Source organism: Mobula hypostoma, chromosome 5 (genome assembly GCF_963921235.1).
Source record: "Mobula hypostoma chromosome 5, sMobHyp1.1, whole genome shotgun sequence".
NCBI lineage: Eukaryota > Metazoa > Chordata > Chondrichthyes > Myliobatiformes > Myliobatidae > Mobula > Mobula hypostoma.
In genome coordinates this window covers 84,371,684-84,393,130 of record NC_086101.1, presented here as the reverse complement: position 1 = coordinate 84,393,130, position 21,447 = coordinate 84,371,684, and the positions used below count along the sequence as shown (strand labels likewise).

Sequence of the window (21,447 nt, the reverse complement as noted above, 5' to 3'; positions counted from 1 at the left end):
TGCATGGTGTTAGTGGTAATATATTAGCATAGGATAAGGATTGCTCAGTGGCCAGGAAACAGAGAATAGAAATTAACAAGACATTTTCAAGTTGGGATATTACAAGATTTGGTGCTGAGGCCCCAGCTGAGCATAATGTTTATAAATGATTGCATGAGGGATCCAGTGTAATATATCCAACTTTCTTGATGATAAGGGGTGACGGTGTAGATTGTGATGAAGATGGAGAAAATGATGCAGACAGTTTAAGCAAGTAAGCAAGGATATGGCAAATGGAATACAATGTGCAGTCAGACACTTTAGTAGAAAAACAGAAATACCGTTTAAGTGGTAGGAGTTGAGATTTGTTAGTGTTTAGACAGAGAACTAGGTGTTCTTGTATTAAATAAATCACTGAAAGTTAACATGCAAGAGGAGCAAGCTAGGAAGGAGACACATTTCTGAAGATGCTGAAATCTGGAGCCACAATCTGCTTGAGGCACCCAATGTCTTGAGTGCCATCTGTAGAGGAGAAAGGGATTATCACTCTTTTTGGATTGAAACCCTGCATCAGGACTAGTTAGAAAAACTCTCATTATAAGCAGATTTGCATGAAAGAGAGTGATGCCTTGTTCCAATTACACAAGGCTAGGTGAAACAGCTCCCATACCTTTGGAGACATAGGGGAAATGTAGTAAAGGTTCACCACATGAACTCATGTCATAACTGGTTTATCCTGTGTGAGGGGTTTGAGCAGAATGGTCCTCATTTTAATTTAGAGGAATATGAATCCATCTCATTGAAAATTACAATAATCATCACTGGGCTTGAGAGGGTGGATACAGGGATGGTGTTTCCCCACTTGTGATGGTCAGTTCAAAAGATCTATAGTTTCTAAATAAATAGCTGGCCATTTTGTGAGAGATGAACAGAAATTTCATCTGAAATATTCATTTGTATTAAACATTTGGAGTTTTGCACCTGAGAGGGCATAGAGGCTCAGAATGAGAATCACAATCAAGTCTAATATAAGACCATAAGCAAAGGAGCAGAAGTAGGCCATTCGGCCCATCGAGTCTGCTCCACCATTTTATCATGAGCTGATCCATTTTATCCTATTTAGTCCCACTCCCCTGCCTTCTCACCATAACCTTTGATGCCCTGGCTACTCAGATACCTATCAATCTCTGCCTTAAATATACCCAATGACTTGGCCTCCACTGCTGCCCGTGGCAACAAATTCCATAGATTCACCACCCTCTGACTGAAAAAATTTCTTTGCATTTCTGTTCTGAAAGGGCGCCCTTCAATCCTTAAGTCTTGCCCTCTCGTACTAGACTCCCCCATCATGGGAAACAACTTTGCCACATCCACTCTGTCCATGCCTTTTAACATTCGAAATGTTTCTATGAGGTCTCCCCTCATTCTTCTAAACTCCAAGGAATACAGTCCAAGAGCGGACAAACGTTCCTCATATGTTGACCCTCTCATTCCCGGAATCATTCTAGTGAATCTTCTCTGTACCCTCTCCAATGTCAGCGCATCCTTTCTTAAATAAGGAGAACAAAACTGCCCACAGTACTCCAAATGAGGTCTCACCAGTGCCTTATAGAGACTCAACATCACATCCCTGCTCCTATACTCTATTCCTCTAGAAATGAATGCCAACATTGCATTCGCCTTCTTCACTACTGACTCAACATGGAGGTTAACTTTAAGGGTATCCTGTACGAGGACTCCCCAATGTCATCAGCATGTCATGAAATTTATTGTTTTGCTGCAGCAATATTTTGCAATACGTAATTATAAAAATACTATAATTTACAAAAAGAAGTATATATAAAATATAAATTAAATAAGCAGTGTCAAAAGAGAGAAAATTACTGAGGAAGTGCTCATGGGTTCATTGTCCATTCAGAAATCTGACAGTGGAGGGGAAGAAGCTGTTCCTGAAACACTAAGTGTGTGTCTTCAGACTCCTTCACCCCTTATTTGATGATAGCAATGAGAAGAGGGTGTGTCCTGGGTGATGGTGGTCCTTAATGATGGATGCTGACCTTTTGAGGCATTGCGTTTTGAATGTGTCCTGGATACTGGGGAGGCTACTGCCCATGATGGAGCTGGCAGAGTTAACAGCTTTCTGCAGCTTTTTCCAATGCTGTGCAGTGGCCCCTCCATGTCAGACAGTGATGCAACTAGTTAGAATGCTTACCACAGTACATCTGTAGAAATCTGTGAGTGTCTTTGGTGATATAATATACCAATTCTCCTCAAACTCATAATAAAATGTCGCTATTGTTGAGCCTTCTGTAATTGCATCAATATGTTGGCCCTAGGATAGATCTTCAGAGAGGTTAATATGCAAGAACTTAAAACTGTTCACCCCTTCCACTTCTGACTCTCAAAGAGGACTGGTGTGTGTTCCCTTAATTTACTCTTCCTGAAATCCATAATTAATTCCTTGGTCTTACTGACAATGAGTGCAAGGTTGCTGCTGAAACACCATTCAACCACCTGATCTATCTCACTCTTGTAAGCCTCCTCCTCACTATCTGAAAAGCTGCCAACAATAGTTGAGTTGTTGGCAAATTTATAGATATATGTTTATAGAAATCTATAAATACTCATTTGTTGAGTTAATTCAAGACAGAAGTCAATTGACTTTTAGATGTTGTGAGAATCCGTGAAGATGAATTGTTTGCAGAAAAGTGGCAGTAGTAGGTTAGCACTGATCCTGTTGAAGAACAAGTCAGTTACAAACGGTCAAAAAAGCACACTTCTGCTTCTATTTCTTATAGTCTTGCTTTGTATCGACAGACATCTAGACTGGTTTGGTTCTACTTTGGCCAAACTGTATCGGTCTTTGCTACTCCTTTGGGTTCATCAGATGCATGGAGACTGGGAGCTTGCTACATGGGCAACAGATTGCTCTCCATATTGTACTGCCCTGGCTTTGTATATCGAGTCAGTTAGGATGCAATATCCATGGTCAACACTGAACAACACAGTGTGCAGTTTGTTCTTGGATCTTACAGAGACAATTTTGAGTGGAATAATAATGAGTTTATTGGTAAATTTCTATACATCTCATCATGAAGCAACTTTAGTGTTAGAAGTGGATTGTTTTGTTCTATGCTACGGGCTCAAAATGCACACAATGAGAGCTGATTTTGAATATTGCCATGCACCCATAAGGACATCTAAACCATGTAATGCGTGTTATTGAATTGAGTCATTCTTCAGACAAATTAGCCTAAAACTGACAACGGATTTGAGTGGTCTAAAATATGTTTTAGAATCCCTTCATGTTTATCAGGTCCACCCGAAGGAACACATTTGTTTTAGCATGTTGTGAATTAAGGAGTAGTAACAATTCCTCACAGGGTGCTTGTCTTCATACACAATTATTCCAACAGCTATTTCCAGCAAGTTTCATTTTAGTTATATTAACAGAAGAATGCAACCTCCTACAGTTATAGACACTGGAGGTACAGTTTTGGTATAGCCCCAAGCTTCCTGAAAAAAGATCACAGTTTCACCATTCTCTGAAAAGCTCTGAAACTTTCTCTGAATGTTACACTGAGATGCAGGCTGCACTTTTCCTTATGACAAGAAAGGGATGTGCATACTGTACCAAGATTAACACAAAATCTAAAAGCATTAAAAATCAAATTTATATTGCAATGAGTATGAAACCTCACTGATGTGAGATTACCTGCAGGAAGAAATTTCACATCACTTGGCTAATGTACAATCAGGAGACAGGCTGTGATAGGGAGAGTTAATTGACCTAATAGGCTTATGCTATATCCTACTTTAATATTTGAGGTATATTGACAGGCTGTGACAGTGGAATTTAATTGACCTAATAAGCTTACACAATATCCTTCTTTAATAATCGAGATATATATATATATATATTCTGCAAAGTAGTAAGACTGAAATTTAGAAGGATAAAGAGCATGAACATCTCTAATGAATTCCTGGAGGATATTGTCCTGCCCCAATCGATATATGGTGCAGGTTAATGTGTGAATAATATGTAATCCGGTATATACACTGTCTCACTAATTTTTCAGGTTCTGATGTCTCTAAAAATATTGTAAAATAACTGAGTGGAAGCTAAGAATTAGATCTCAAAATGGCAAGCGTTGTCATACTTTAATGAAGCTAATTCCACTTCTTTCAGTCTAGATATTATTAAAATGCCTGTTCTAATTCTTGGCCAAGTTTCTTTGGTATGAGTAGAGCATGTGTGTAAATTGGGCTGGAATACTTGCTGCTGGGCTATAAAACATTTCAGACAAGTAATTTTAAAATATGACATATTAGATTTTATTACTGAATATTTTGATATCCTCCTTGCTAACAATTATTTCACAATTGATGACTCTTAGCTAAACCTATATTTGCATGAACCGGTCCATTGCTTTCCTAAGCTATTGGCCTAACTGCAATTAAATATACAGGAGATTCTACAGATGCCGGAAATCCAGAGAAACACACATAAAATGTTGGAGGAAATCAGCAGGTCAAGCAGAATCTAATGTCAGGAATTAGCCGTCAGTGTTTCGGGCTGAAACCCTTCCTCAGGATTGGAAAGGAAGAGGGAAGAAGCCAGAATAAGAAGGTGGGTTGAGAGGAAGGAGTACAAGCTGGCAGGTGACAGGTGAAGCCAGGTGAGAGGGAAGGTAGTTGGGTGGGGGGGGGGAATGAAGTGAGAAGCAGGGAGATGATAGGTAACAAAGGTGAAGAGGTAAAGAAGAAAGAATCTGATAGGAGAGGAGAGTGGACCATGGGAGAAGGGGACGGTTTTGGGGCACCAGAGGGAGGTAATTCACAAACGAGGAGAAGGGAAAGGGTTAGAGAGAGTTAGAATGGGGAATGGATCAAAAGAGAAAAGGGAGGAGGAAAGAAATTACCAGTAGGTAGAGAAGTTGGGTTCGTACCATCAGGTTAGAGGCTACTCAGATAGAATATAAGATATTGCTCCTCCAACCTGAGAGTGGCCTCGTTGTGGCAGTAGAGGAAACGATGGCCAATATGTTGGAATGAAAATGTGGAGTGGAATTTGTCATGGTGTGCGCTGACAATATCAGACCCAAGTGCAGAAGAAATGCAGACTGTGATGTAGAGATGGCAACAGGAGTTTATTCATAATAATTCCAGAAGAGCATAGGTGGCTCGGCTGAGTGACACCGCGAGAAGTAACATTCTCAAAAACAGAAACCTGTGATTAGTGCCAATCAGGCATCCAGTTAAATTATACAAGTAAAATAGAATCCCTGAGCCTATCAAAATAAACTTATCAAGCTTGAACAGGAGGCACCAGGAAACCCCATTATAAAGAGTGAATCGCTTGAAAAAGCACAAGGAACTCGAAAAAATTGATGACTTCTATTAAACAATAATAAACAAATTCAAAATGCACTACAAATCTCAGAGCCCAATAGTCTCCAGTGCCCCACACAAGCCTGAAGAATTCAATACATAAATGGAATGACTGGCCACTCTAAAACCCTGCCAGTTGCAGATGGAAAGACAATATAATCACCCAATTGACATCGGGTCGTACCGATATAGAGGAGGCCCCTCCAGAAGCACTGGATACAGTAGGTGACCCTGACAGACATGCAGGTGAAGGGTTGCCTCACCTGAAGAGACTGCTCACGGCCCTGACTGGTGGTGAGGGAAGAGGAGAATGGGCAGGTGTAGCACTTGTACCACTTGCAGGTGTCATGAGGGAGATCAGTTCCTGCTGTTCAAAATGTTGCCTTAAATTCTTTTCATTGGCAACATTTTCAATAACTGTTGTGCTTAGCAGTACTGTCAGAATAGCTGCTATGGAGTTTCATTCAGAGGTCTTATTCTATGCTGCCTATTTTTTTCAGATAATCTGTCCAAGAACACTGATATCAATTAAAAGAAAACTTAGTGAATTAGTCCATCACTCAAGTGTCTGTTCTGCATTGTCAAAGAGCTAAAAATGTAATATTACAAACTTCTTTCATCTAATTTCCTCAGTCCTTACACACATTTAATAAAATGCTATCTCTGAGCTGACATAAACAATTAACTTTTTTCCATTTATGAAAGCTATATTCATTAATCAGAGGCTTCCTGTCTTTAAAGCAAGATGTTTGAAATGAGTAAAAATGACACTGAGACATTAAGACCAGTTTAATTTGTAACACAGAGATGAGCCTAATTTGAGAAAAACATTCGAGAATATTGCAAATGGGTCTAGATTCTTTGTCTTCTTTGTAAGACAATAGGGCAAATCCAGATAATGAATTAATTTCAGAGGGAATGGAAATGGAAATATTTGTCATTGAGTTCTGAATGGTGATTCAATCCTCCTTATCTCCTTTAAGAATTTAGAGTTACAGTACTCCAGCAGGGGATGCATTCAAGTTGCCAAATGCAATTGGCAAAAGATCACTAAAAAATTGAGCAAAGCTACAGGTAGTTCATGCAAAATGGGAGTGACCTGTTATGCAAAACAAGTCCTGTGATTGGAAGAATTCAGGTCAACTGAAAGGCAGCCAAGATTAAATCCTGGACGGATACCAGAGAGGAAAGTAATTTCTATTTTTAGGTGACGATTTTGACATATGAAATGATTATGGACTCCCTATACATTGAGAATAATTATATCAAAATGATACAGTATATTCTATAAAATTACACTTTCCTATTTCCGCCATTTATTCCAGCATCTGTCTGTACTTGGGACGTTGCTGAGTTGGATGGGGTGAGGTGAATATTTTCTTTGGAAGAATATAATAGTAAACCATTTTTACCCTGAAATTTGTCAATCAATCCCTTCTACCCTTTCCACAACAAGTTCTAGTCAAAAGCCTCTTTATATGAACTTCTGCCATGAGATTCCCACAAGAACCTTGGATGGTGTCAGAGAGAATTTATTCATCAGCATTTAATCTGAAAGATCAGTGGCAACAAACTAAATTATTATCATTAAAAGAAAGTAATTGAGAGAAATGAAAAATGAAATGTAGGACAAGAATCAGGCGATAGAATCTAATGAAATTGGGACTAACAAAGTAGCTTTTTCCAGGGAGGCAGATGGGCTGAATATGTTTTGTCTGTCCTGGAGAAATACGATCAGTTCTATGATTGTAACAATTGAGAAATTGACTAATAATCTATGGGATATCTTGCCTGTAAAAATAAGTGTATTTGCTTACATCCATAATAATAAACTAAACATGCTGTGAATACTTAGCAGGTCAGGCAGTATCTGAGGAGAGAAATAGAGTTAATATTTCTGGTCAATGACATTCAAGCAGAACTGTCTTTGATGAAAGATCATCAGCTTTAACATTAAACTCTTCATCTCTTTCTACAGATGCTATCTGACCTGCAAAGTAAATACAACATGCTCTTGATTTATTTCAGATGCTTAGCATTTGTTTTTATTTTTTTCCTTTTGCAATTATTGTTTTAGCTCAGCTATGGGTACACCTCTAGTAAATCATTGTCAGCAAAGTGCAGAAGAGAACAGTTGAAGTTGTTCAGTATTGCCATAACCAATTACATAATTCACGCAATTGACCCATCATTCCATGAGGCATCCTATGTTTAAGTTAACCGAATTATTTAAAGGATCTGTGGAATACATCAGGAAAGGAAAACTATTAAATGCTGTCTACATGATTTTTTGAGAAGTTACAGTGTTTCAAAGGATGCTGCAAATGATACAATCAAAAATCAAGGTGAGTGGTCTTGATATTACTCTGGGTAGAAATCTGCCAGGTTCAGTTGCTCAGACTTCATGGAATAGATCTGATTTTTATTCATTTAAAATAAATGGAAGTAAAATTGCACAGCTCCGAGAAAGGAAGAGTAATTCGCTCTTATAGATTATAACCGATGAATGTGAGAATGTACCCTGCTGTTCTTAAGAAAATGTTACCACCTTATGGTGAACATTTATTGGAGTGGAGTTGGACAGGTTTTTTTCAATCGCTAGTATGGATCTAATGGATGCTGTGGAAGTATTTTATAGATGTCTTCTTCTACACTGTGTACATGTGATTTTGGGTGGCGGAGTGGAGATGTGTCTCCATCAAAGGAGGTGTAAGGAGCTCCTTCATACGCTAGCCTGCAGGCCACCCTTAGGCAAGGTGTAGCACCCGCCTAGCCCCCTCCACCTCAATCAGGGTCATGTGAAGCTATGGGAGCAGGAGGTGGATGGTCATATAAACAGCTGGTACACATCGCAAGTTCTGGTTATGCAATCACTGACACCAGGCAGACAATCTCTGAAGAGTATTGATAATGGCTGAGGTGACCCGTCTGGTAAAGACACTGCCTAAAAGAAGGTAATGGCAAACCACTTCTGTAGGAAAATTTGCCAAGAACTATCATGCTTACTGACCACGATGGCCATGTCATACGGCACAGCACATAATCATGATGATGATATGTGATCTGGGAAAATCCAAAAGGGGAAAGATATTGAAGTGCACTGTTCTTTCTTTGGGGAGCAACACAACTTCTGAGTAAGAACATTGAAGATGCTAGTGTATTAGGATTTAGTATAGAGGACACAGGCGGAAGGCAGTCTGGAGGAATTTAGTCAGGAGGAAAAGAACAGTGAGTGGAAGTCAACACTATGTTGAGAGTGTATAATATCTTGCTGGACAAAAAAATAAAATCAAACTGTTGGAGGGGCCTGATGAAGATTCTTGTCCTGAAATGCCTGATAAGCTATGTTTCTCCAGCAGTTTGTTTCTGCTCCCGATGACAGCCCATGGTGTCTCTATGATAACAGCCAATGGTGTCTCTATGATGACAGCCAATGGTGTCTCTATGATAACAGCCAATGGTGTCTCTATGATGACAGCCAATGGTGTCTCTATGATGACAGCCAATGGTTTCTCTATGATGACAGCCAATGGTGTCTCTATGATAACAGCCAATGGTGTCTCTATGATGTTCCTCTATCATGCGATTGGCAAAGATCTGATGTTGGATGCAAAGCATATAAATAAAGGGAAGATCTCAATGCAGAGTGTTTCCTTTACAGAATTTGTTATGTTTAGAATATTGGATACAAGACCAAGGGAGTCATTTTGGATTTGGACAAATCATTAGTCAGATCACAGAGAAAGCCTTGTTTGCAGTTCTCAGCAAACAGATGTAGGAAAGTTTAAACTGTACTTCAGAGCATCAGCAGAGAATGACTGCGGAAACAAAGGCTAAAATATCAGTCAATAGTTGCTAAAGAGAACAGTTGAGTAATGCTTCAGGTGTAGTTATTTACTTAAAACTTTCAAATATACTATCTGTTTGCTTTTGTATGCTTAAATAAAAGTACTGGCAGAGATCAACTTTACTTTCACATTAAACTAGTACACTACATGGATGGGAGGAGTATGGTGGCTATTGCGTTGGCATGTGGCCAAATGCTTAAGGCGTCAGTCTAGTAATCTGAAGGTCACTAGTTCAAGCCTCAGCTGAGGCAGCGTGTTGTGCCCTTGAGCAAGGCATTTAATCACACATTGCTGTGCGACGACACCAGTGCCAAGCTGTATCGACCCTAGTGCCCTTCCCTTGGACAACATCGGTGGCATGGAGAGGGGAGACTTGCAGCATGGGCATCTGCCGGACTTCCATACAACCTTGCCCAGGCCTGCGCCCTGGAAACCTGCCAAGGCGCAAATCTATGGGCTCACGAGACTAATGGATGCCCATCTATCTCTATCTATTACACTATTATATTTGCATTGAACTCGCATTAATAGTTTATTCTTTGAGTCCAGTATCTATTCATTTTTGAACGGAAGGTGAGAAAGAGGCACTGAGAACTGCAATTGAATGTCACATGAGTTAAGGGTGAAAGGTGAAATATTTAAAGGAAACTTGAAGGGGAACTTCTTCACTCAGAGGATGGTAAAGGTCTTCTTTCTCTTCTAGCATAAGTGACGGATATGGGTTCAATTTCATACTTCTAAGAGAAGTTGAATAGGCACATGGATGGGAGGAGTATGGTGGGCTATAGTTCAGGTGCAGGTCAATGGGAGTAGGCAGAATAATAATTCAGCATGGATTAGCTGAGCCAAAGGATCTGTTTCTGTGCTGGAGTACTCCAAAACACTCTCTCTGTATATATATATTTATGCAGTTTGGAAAATTTCAAAAATCCAGATTACATTGAGGAGGGTTTAAAGGAGGTTCTCAAAGGAGGAAAATTATTCTGGGTTTAAAAGGTTTATCATATGAGGTATGTTTGATCACTCCTGGAGCTCAGAAGAATGAGGGGGGCGGGGGATCTCAGTGAAACCTGCCAAATATTGAAAGGCCTCGATAGAGTGGATGTGGAGAGGATGATTCCTGTAGTGGGGGAGTCTAAAACCAAAGGCAGCCTCAGAATAGCAGGGATGTCCTTCAACAGAGATGAGAAGGAATTTCTTTAGCCAGACAGTGGTGAATCTGTGGAATTCATTGCCACAGACAGCTGTGGAGGCTGAGTTACTGGGTATATTTAAGGGAGAGGTTGATAGGTTCTTGATTACTCAAGGCATGAAGGGATACATGGAAAAGGCAGGAGAATGGGGCTGAGAAGAAATGGATTAGCCCTGATGAAACAGCAGAGCAGATGTGATGGGACAAATGGCCTAGTTCTGCTCCTATGTCTCATGGTCTTAATCTCTTCTTCATGGTCTCCAAAGCCTTCTCACCTTTTCTAAAGCAAGGCATACAGAACTGGTGATAAATATGTCATCTGTGATTGAAAAGGCATCGTGCCTTCCTTGTTGTTGCAAATGTGCCTCGATTTATAACGTCCAGGATGCACACATGAAGTAGCAGGAAAGGGATTGCACATAAATGATCACTTTGAAACTGAACGATCCTGATTACACCTTCCAGTTTTCGGCAGATATATTGCACACTTGCACTGTTCACAATTATTCATCCAGAGCTTATTTCCTCTACTTTGATCATAAGTCAGCATATTTTATTTCTCCTTTATTCTGCAACAGAACATTTTTTTGATCATAGTGCAACCTTCAAACACATCAGTGAACATCATTAGCAGTAGTTATTTATGTCTAACATACAATACTTCTCAACCACCATTGATAGATTCTTCTGCTAAGAAACAGCTAAAACAGCAAAATATTGCATTTTGATTTTTTTTTATATCTGAGTGAGCTTGATATTTTCATTAAAAGCATCTCTCAGAAATTTGATTACCTTGGCCCTGTAGTAGTGATTGTAGAAATATGTTTCCTGAAATGAAACAGGGTTGATTTCTAGGTCACTTATCATCACTGTGGAAATTTGACCCAATATTCCCAGTGTGAATTATGCTCATATGACAGATGTGAGTTAAAACCATAAGACCATAAAACATAGGATCAAATTTAGGACATTTGGCCCTTTGAGTTTGCTCCACAATTCTATCATGGCTGATTCATTATTCCTCTCATCTCCATTCTCCTGTCTTCTGCCCATAACTTTTGACACCCTGACTAATCAAGAACCTATCAACCTCTGCTTTAAATATATCAATGACTTGGCCTCCACAGTCACATGTGGCAATGAATTCCTCTGATTCGTCTGAAAGAAAATCTTCCTCATCTCTGCTCTAAATGGACATCCCTCTAGACAGAATCAACCACTATAGGAAACACCTACCCTACATCCACTCTATCCAGACCTTTCAATATCTGATAGGTTTCAATGAGACCCTGCCCCCCTCATTCTTTAAACCGCAGTGAGTACAAGCCCAGAGCCATCAAATGCTCCTCATACATTAACCCTTTCATTGTTGAACCTCCTCTGGACCCTCTCCAATGGTAGCACCCATCTTTTAAGATAAAGGGTCCAAAATTGCTCACAATACTCCAAGAATGGTCTGAATAATGCCTAATAAAGCTTCAGGGTTACAGGTTTATTCTTATATTCTAATCCTGCCAAAATGAATGCTAACATTGCATTTGCCTTCCTTACCACTGAATACCACATCAAATAGTCATCCACTGGGCTCATTCACTGCAATGCTCCTTTTGGATAATTGCATGGGAAAACAGATTAAATTGCTCTGGATTGTATTAACTCTTGCCTCTGGAATATGGTCTGAAATTCCAGAGCACACTCTGGGAATACAACGAAACTCTGATTATCTCCTTTCAGATTGATTAGAAATCCTGAGAGTTTATCTGTTTTCCAAATTCCCTTTAACCTCTCTGGATTCCATTTTCCCACAGTCCTTTTTTGCGTACCTGAGTCCATTGTATATGCTCTTAAGTACCCAGCAAGTCAAGTCAAGTCAAGTCAAATCAAGTCAAGTCAAGTCACTTTTTATTATCATTTCGACCATAACTGCTGGTACAGTACACAGTAAAAACAAGACAATGTTTTTCAGGACCATGGTGCTACATGAGCAATACAAAAACTACATTGAACTATGTAAACCAACACAAAAGTACACTAGATTACAGACCTACCCAGGACTGCATAAAGTGCACAAAACAGTGCAGGCATTACAATAAATAATAAACAAGACAATAGGCACAGTAGAGGGCAGTAAGTTGGTGTCAGTCCAGGCTCTGGGTATTGAGGAGTCTGATGGCTTGAGGGAAGAAACTGTTTCATAGTCTGCTCGTGAGAGCCTGAATGCTTCGGTGCCTTTTGCCATTTGGCAGGAGGGAGAAGAGTTTGTGTGAGGGCTGTGTGGGGTCCTTCATTATGCTGTTTGCTTTACGGATGCAGTGTGTGGTGTAAGTGTCTGTAATGGCGAGAAGAGAGACCCCGATGATCTTCTCAGCAAGTCATTTGTTACTGAGATCCCTTCAAATTGACTGGGCTGCCCTTTCCTGGACTCCCTTTAAATGCACAAGGTACTTATGTTTCCTTGAAGTTGATTGGGCCCTATTTTCTGCACTCCATTTAATCTCACTGAAACTGCACTTCCCACCTACTCAACCCCCTTCAAACTGTCTGTGATATGCTTCCCAAGATCCCTTCAAACTTACCCGATTATTTTGGAAATTTATTGTGATACAGTGTTTCAGCTGAAAAATGACTTGGAAATGCATTGACTCTTAAGGCTGATTTATACTTCTGCGTCAACTCGACACTGTAAGTACGGTGTTGCCGCGAACCCTACACGGATGCCTGTGCCGTAGCCTGACGCGCACCTCTCCCAAAATGTAACTACGTGTTGTGGTAACACAGACCGAACAACTGTGATTGTTCCGCTTGGTAGCATCGCATTTCCTCCTACGCTGCAGTAGCTTTCCATTGGCCGACTGAAGGGAAGGGAAGGAACTCTGGCTGCAATGCTTTCCATAACGCTTTACAGACCTCTGAAATTATGGAGGACACATTTCGCTTTTAAGAAAAAAGATGCTCACTTTAAACTGGTTTACCCCGAGAAAGATTACAATGACCATGATGCCCTGGGCGGGCGGGTGTGTGCGCATGCACGTGCCCGAATTGCAGAGCGACGCAGACACACCAACGCACAAGTGTAAATGTTCACAATGCGCGTAGGCCACCTGCGTAAGTTACGGCGTCGAGTTGACGCACAAGTATAAATCAGCATTTAGAAGTTACAAACATCAATGCTCTTGAATGGTAAAGCCTACAAAAAGTAGTGGATGTGGCCCAGTCTCAGGCAAACCAACACCACTAATGAGCACATCTACACGGATTACTGTCTCAGGGAAGTAGCATCCACTACTGCCATCAGGAAGAAGGTATAGGAGCCTCAGGATTCATACCACCAGGTTCAGGAACAGTTATTACCCCTCAATCATCAAGTTCTTCAACCAAAGGTGATAATTTCTTTGCTCCATCGCTGAATTGTTCCCACAACCTGTGGACTCACTTTCAAGAATTGTTCATCTCATGTTCCCAATATTTATTGCTTACTTATTTCTCTACTTATCTCTTTATCTATCTACCTATTTATTTATTTATTACTTATTTATTTGTATTTGCACAGTTTGTCTTCTTTTACAAATTGCTCGTTTGTCAGCATTTGCTCGTTTATAGTTTTTCATTGATTCTATTTTAAGTCTTTAATCTACTGAATCTCAGAAAATGAATATCTGGGTAGTGTATGATGACATAAGTGTACTTAGATAATAAATATACTTTAAACTTTAAACTTTGGGACATGCAGCCTTCACTATTCACCGAGTACAGGAGCTGGGAAGCTGCGTTGCAATTATATAAGGCATAGCTGAGGCCACATTCAAAAGGTGGGTGGTGGTGGAGAATCCTCGAGATAAACTACTACACAGGTGAAATTGGAATGAGGAGAAATTTATTTCAGAAAAGGTAGTGAAAACCTAGACAATGATGGATGTTCCTTAAGGTTGTTATAGCCGAGGGTAATAGTGATGATAAGCTCCCACCATCTATTAAATGCTCCAACTGACATGTGTCTCAAATATCTCTAACAACCAAGTCCTGCTCCTGGTCTTTACACCTGGCTTAGCTGCTAAGCCTGGCAGAACTGTTTCTTCTGACAGGAGAAAGGGCAAAGGTGGTTTATAGGCACTTTAAAACCAGTCGCTTTGTGCAGATGAAGCTCATCACCTGTGGTTGGGGACTTATCCTTGTAAGCGGAACAAGTGCCCACCTGCCCCAATACCTCCTCCGTCACGACCTTCCAGGTTGGAGTCATCAAATGTATCAGGTGCTCCAGGTGTGGCCTCCTGTATATTGGTGAAAACCAAATATAGATTAGGAGACCGCTTCATCGAGCACCTTCACTTTGTCTGCCACAAAAAGCGAGCTTTCTTGGTGGTCACCCATTTCAATTCTACTCCCCACTGCCATTCTGACTTGTCAGTCCATGTCCTCCTCTACTGCCACAAAGAGGCCAGACTCAGGTTGGAGGAGCAACACCTTATATTCCACCTGGGTAGCCTCCAACCTGTTGGCATGAACATTGATTTCACGATCTTTAATTAATTGTCCCCTCCCCCACCCCCTCCTTCACTATTTCCCATTCTTGTTTCCCTCTCATACCTTCTCTTCTTGCTTACCCATCACCTCCTTCTGGTGCTCCTCCCCTTTCCCCTTCTTGCATGGTCTTCTGTCCTTTCCAATCAGATTCCCTTTTCTCCAGCTCTTTATCTCTTCCACCAATCAACCTCCCAGCTCTTCACCTGCTCCCTTTCTCCTGGTTTCACCTCTCACCTGCCACCTTGTACTTCTTCCTCCTCTCCTCCCACCCTCTTATCCCAACTCTTCCCCCTTCCTTTACACTCCTGATGAAGGGTCCCAGCCCAAAACATTGACTGTTCATTCCCATACATAGATGCTACCTAACATGCTGAGCTCCTCTATCACATTGTGTGTATTGCTCTAGATTTCTGCATCTGCAGTACCTCTTGTGTCTATGAGCTATCTTACTCCTGTGTGGCTCCTCGTCACCATTTGAAATTCTGCCAACAAAAGTTGTGATGTTGGCAAATTTATAGAAGGTGTTTGAGTTGTTCTTAGCCACACAGACATGGGTGTAGAGAGAGCAGAGCAGTAGGCTAAGCACGCATCCTTGCGGTGTGCCCGTGTTCATTGTCATTGAGGAGGAGATGTTATTTCTGATCTGTGATCTCCCAGTGAGAACGTCAAGGATCCAGTTGCAGACGGAGATACAGATGCTCAGGTTTTGGAGCTTGTTGATTAGAACTGAGGGGATGATTGTGTTGAATGCTGAGCTATAGTCAACAAACAGTGAACTGACATAGGTATGACTAATGTCCAGGTGATCCAATGCTGACTGGAGAGACAGTGAGGTTGCCTCTGCTGTAGACCTATAGTGACAATAGGCAAATTGCAGCAGGTCCAATTCCTTGCTTAGGCAGGAGTTGATTCCAGTAATGACCAACCTCTCAAAACACTTCATCACAGTAGACGTGAGTGCCACTGAGCGATAGTCGTTGAGGCAGTTCACCTTATCCTTCTTGGGCACTAGTATGTTTGTTGCCTTTTTGAAGCAGATGGGAACCCTTGACTGCAGTAGTGAGAGATTGAAGATGTCCTTAACAATCCCACCAGTTGGTAGGCACAGGTTTTCAGAGGCCTACCAGGTATAGCATCAGGGCCTGTTGCCTTGTGAGCGCTGAAGTAATGGCCTGCAAACCCTGCCAAAGGCTGATGAGCATCCAATTACACCTATAACTTCAATTAGAATTGCTTTTTTTCACCCTTAAAATAGCCTTCTGTAGATCATACCTGGACGTCTTGTATAGATCTGAATCATCAGTCTTGAATGCCACATATCTAGCCCTGAGCAGACTACAAATCTTCTGGTTCGGGTATGATACCAAGATTATTATACTGGTATCAACTAATATTGCAGAGTTTATGTCAGTAATCAGGCAGTCTTCTTGAGTGTTCAAATACATTTGTAGGACTATATAGCCCATTCCTGTATAATGATTTTTTTTCTTAAATTAAATTCAAGGTTTTCCCCGTGGTTTCTAAATCTTTACAGTCTTCTGAACTATTATAAAATATTTTGATTCATATCACTCAAAGCCATCCAAGTAAACATAGTTGTAATAAAATTTGTCAGCACCAGCAGCAGAAAGTGAGCTGAAAAGTTTGTTAAATGGAAAACAACATCAGGAATGAATTCAAAAAAAGCAGGTGATTCTGTGGGAATCCCTGGAGCTGGAGAATTACTCCTCAATAAATCTCAATTATTATCAGAGTTTATTTTCATAATCGTTGGTACTGGTAATTTTATGTTTATTCTCTGAAAACAATTGCAGGGAAAACAATTTGGTCATTAAAAATGCTTCAAGGCCAATTCTTCCTCATTTCTTTAACAGATTGAATAACTGAGACTTACTCACCATGGAACATAAATGCTCTGTAATAGACTCCAGTGTAAGTTATGTTTCTGGTGATGATAATTGCGAATTGAACAACATAATGTCCTTAGGTGGTTTACAATAGCAAATTGAAGCAACTATTACTAGGAAGCAAGGGGCAGGCACATTAAGCAAATTGCATCCATAAGATTTTTACTTTCTTTGTTTTGATCAAATCTGTACATTGCAATGAATTGCTTTTAATGTATAAAATATTTTTCAGTTAGCATTAATTTCTATAAAATTACCTATTGCACACATGAAAGTAGATTAGTTTTGACCCCTGTTTCATGCAGGATTCAAATTTATTCGTGACATGTTGCAAATCTACATGTTATTATTTTATCAATGTCCCATGTGAATAGAGAATAATTTGTTCCTTATGCAATGTATAAAGGTTTTATGATCACAAATGATTGCTTGGGGTGAACCAAATTGGAAGCACTGATTTCACATCTGACGGGAATTAGAGCCATAATATAGCAAATTGGATTTGGTAACTTATCTGTAAGTGTATGGGGTTGAACTCCAATTACTTTACCTATTTAAAACAAGTTCCAAAGAAAAATATCCAACAACATTTTATTCTGATGGTCATGAACTATCAAATTAGAAATTTGCTAGATGAAGTGAGTTTTGATCTTCAATGATGTGACAATTTTGCAGATAAATGTATAATTTTCTGCAACATTTTGTTGGCTTTTTGGATGCATTATTTTCTGCAACATTGTGTTGGCTCTGTGGACGATCATGTGCCGTTTCTGCAATATTGCCTTCTACAGCATTAAGCATTGTCTGGGGAAAGTATAGGAATGGGAAAATAGGTGATAGGAACAAAAAAGTTGAGATCAAAGAGAACTGTGGGTGGTTGCATTATTAAAGATTTGAATTATGGAATGATGTTTCACAGAAGGAAGTTATTAGACCCACTTTGCTGACGCCAGCACTTCGATAGAGCTCTCTAATTAGCCTCAACCCTCCATTCTTTTCCTATAGCTCTGCAATTATACTTCTCCTTCAGGTATTATCCAAACCTCTTTTGAAATTTTCTATTGAATTTGTGTCCACTACCCTTGCAGGTAATGAATTCCAAATCACTAAAAGCTGTAGGGAAAAAAAACTACCTTCACTTTGCTCTAGTTCTTTTGCCAAACATTTTCAATCCATTTCAATTGAGCCACAATTCTAATAAAACACTTAGAATATAAAATACCTTGATTAAGTCCTGTCTTTACTTCACCCACTTGAAATAAAGAATGGCCTCAGCTTCTCCATTTTCTCTTTGTAATAAACCAGAGTACTAGTCTGGTAAATCCCTTCTGCATACTCCCTAGATAGCTTTTCATAAATAGAATGGCCACATATGATCAAATTAGTCCACTAGAAGCTCTGGGCTAGAACACGATGAACTGCCTATATGGAGTGAACACATTTCCATTAGTGGGAGAGTCTAGAATTTGAGGCTACAGCCTCAAAGTAAAGAAACGTCCCTTTAGAACTAAGATGAGGTATTTGAGAGGTTTAGGATGGTGGGGGTGAGATGGTGTTAAGGGTTATGGGGATAAGCCAAGAGAACAGGGCTGAGAAAAGAAAATAAACAACTAATTGAATGGTGAAGCAGGCTTAATGGGCTGAATGGCCTAATTTGCTCCTTTATCTTATAACCTATAAGCCTCCACCTTAGTATACCCAGGGACTTGGTATCTACAGCCCTCTGTGGAAATGAATTCCAAACATTCATCACCTTCTAGCTGGAGAAATTCCTCTTCATCTCAGTTGTAAAGGGACAGCCCTTTGTACTGCGGCTGCAGTTGCAATTGCAGACACTTCTACTAATGAAATGAGCCCACTCCATAAGGAAACCTTTCAATATTCAGTAGGTTCCATTGAGTTGGCCCCCTAGGCCTGAGTCGATGTAGTAGTTTGTTGAGTTACCTCCCCCCGTTCTTCAGTAGGGTTTCAAGGTTTCACCTAATATTCTGGCTTTTTACTTTGTTGGTTTTTGTAAATTAAGTCTAGAATTCAAAACACTTCTTTAATTAGCTGTCTTACTTTGTCAACAGAGATCTCTATATTACTTCACCACTAAAGTTATACTGTTTAGTTCATATTGCTGTTTGTATTATTCCGACCACAATACACCACTTCATAGGGCTTTCCATTAATATTTGCCACGTGGCCAATGAGATTAACCTGCATAAGAGGGTTACAATCCTAACTATACAATGACTCTGCGAAGCCAAGAATACATAGTATAATTTTCTTTATCACATTCTCAACGTTCAAGTGTGATATCATAGTGAAGGGGCAACAGAAACCTTGCACCCAACGTCGATAGGATGACAGAATTGATTGTGTACTTCAGGAAGGGGAAATTGAGGGAACACGCGCTAGTCCTCATCAAGGGGTTCACAGTGGAAGAGGTGAGCAGTTTCAAGTTCCCAGGTGTCAACATCTTTGAAGATGTCTCATTGACCCAACACATTGATACAATTACGAAGAAGGATATATTTCGTTCGGAGTCTGAGGAGATATGGCATGTCACCAAAGTCCCTTGCAAATTTCTACAGAAGTATTGTGGAGAATATGCTAATTGGTTTCATCACCATCTGGTATGGAGGGGCCACTGTACAGGATTGGGAAAAGCTGCAGAGGATTGCAAACTCATCCAGCTCCAGCACGGGCACTTGCCTGCCCAGTATCAAGAACATCACTAAAGGCGTTGCTTGAAATAAGCAGCATCCATCATTAAGAACCCCATTACCCAGGACATGCTCTTGTCTTAGGAGCCTGAAGACACACACTCAACACCTTAGGAACAGATTCTTCCCCTCCACCATCAGATTTCTGAATGGACAATAAGCAAATCCATGAACACAGCCTCGTTTATTTGTTCTCTTTTTGCACTAGTTATCTAATTTGATTTTTTAAATATATGGTATTTTTGTTATTGTAATTTATTGTATTTTCTAATGTATTTCTGTGTTCTATTGATGCAAAACAACATATTTCACAACACAATTCATAATAAACCTAACTGATTCTGATTCTGATTCTGAAGTAGATAAATATGAAACCATTTTTAACAATATATTTATTTATCTTAAAAATCTATTTTCTGGTATGTCTAAAGCTACAGTTTGAATGCTACTCTATGTACCATAATAACAGTCTTTAAAGCTTTCATCAATCCAATCCTTAGGTAAAGATTTTAGTCGGGCTTCTTGAATCTTGCTTTTAATTCAGCATTGCAAATTCTGTGAATCTTACTGCAGTGCAAACTTGTTTATCCTGTCGATGCTCACAGCAAATTTTAATTATATTTAAATGAACAAGTAGGACAGTTCGAAACCACTGACACTGCATGAATGAGAATTTTGATCTTACCTCTGTAGTAGATTGGACTAATGAGTACCAGGTATTTTCTGAGCCTTCTGAAAACCCGGAACGTTTCACTTTACTGCTGATCATTGCTTGATTCATGTCTGCATTAATGCAGAATTCCAGTGATATACATTTCTGTTATGGGATTATCAAAGATGTAAGATGATATTTGTTCTTTATTGTTTTGCTCCTTGTCGATTAGAGCCAAACACAAATAACATGATGACTGAAGCATCGTCCTCTGATATAGTTCAGACTAAAAGCTGGAAAACAGCAAAACAGGTTAGCCAATGATGGAGAGAGGAACATTTAATATTTTAATATATTATTGAGTATCAGACTAGTTTGAGGCATTGGTCACCATTATATTGGTATTCCTAAAAATGTATGGATGTTATAGAGAAGAAATCAAGATTCTTGTTTCAAAAGCACATATGTTCTGTTCCCTTTATCTAACCAGAATAGAGAGCTCAGGGAAAGGTTCAGGACCGTGAAAGATCATCTGATTATCCAGGCAGGAAACAACGTTCTAGAGGCTGAATTTCTAAAGTTCTTCCTGACAATTTATATTAAAACACAAAGAGCCAACAAATTGCAGAAGAAACAAATTGTCTTCTTATGTCAGCTTCTCCTGATCTTTTTTTAGCTCTTCCACTGAAATAACAAAATAAAGTAGGGAAAATCCCTGAGAAATTTACCTCGCACAGAACCTGCTCTGATAATCTGTGTGTCAAAAATTTACTGATCTCAGCCCTACCAACGCTTCTTAACAGAGTATACACAGCAAGTTTGACCAGAAAGTTTCAATGATTCAAAACACTTGATATTTTTGGCTCTGTGCACTATTTTACCAGGCACAAAGACCCCTGTTTTAAAAATCTGTTCTGGCCGCTTCCGTTCTACTCTATTAATATATTACAGTATCTTGCATTTCAAAGCAACACAATAAAATGCTTGAGGAACTCAGCAGTCAGGTAGCATCAATGGAAAAGAATAAGCAGTCGACATTTTGGGCCAAGACTCTTCTTCAGATCTCACTTCATCAAACATTTCAATTAAGTCAAAGTTTAAAATAAATTTATTATCAAAGTACATATATGGCACCATGTATAGCTCTGTGATTTATTTTCTTATGGGCATACTCAATAAATCCAAGAACTATAATAGAATCAATAAAAGAAACACCCAACAGGATGGACAAACGACCAATGTGCAA

General features: G+C 39.7%; 1 protein-coding gene across 2 annotated transcripts in view; it reads left to right on the top strand.

The window, feature by feature from the left end:
• Window positions 1-21,447, top strand: part of arhgap15 (Rho GTPase activating protein 15) — a 731,418-nt gene that overhangs the window by 161,262 nt on the left and 548,709 nt on the right. The window lies entirely within an intron of this gene.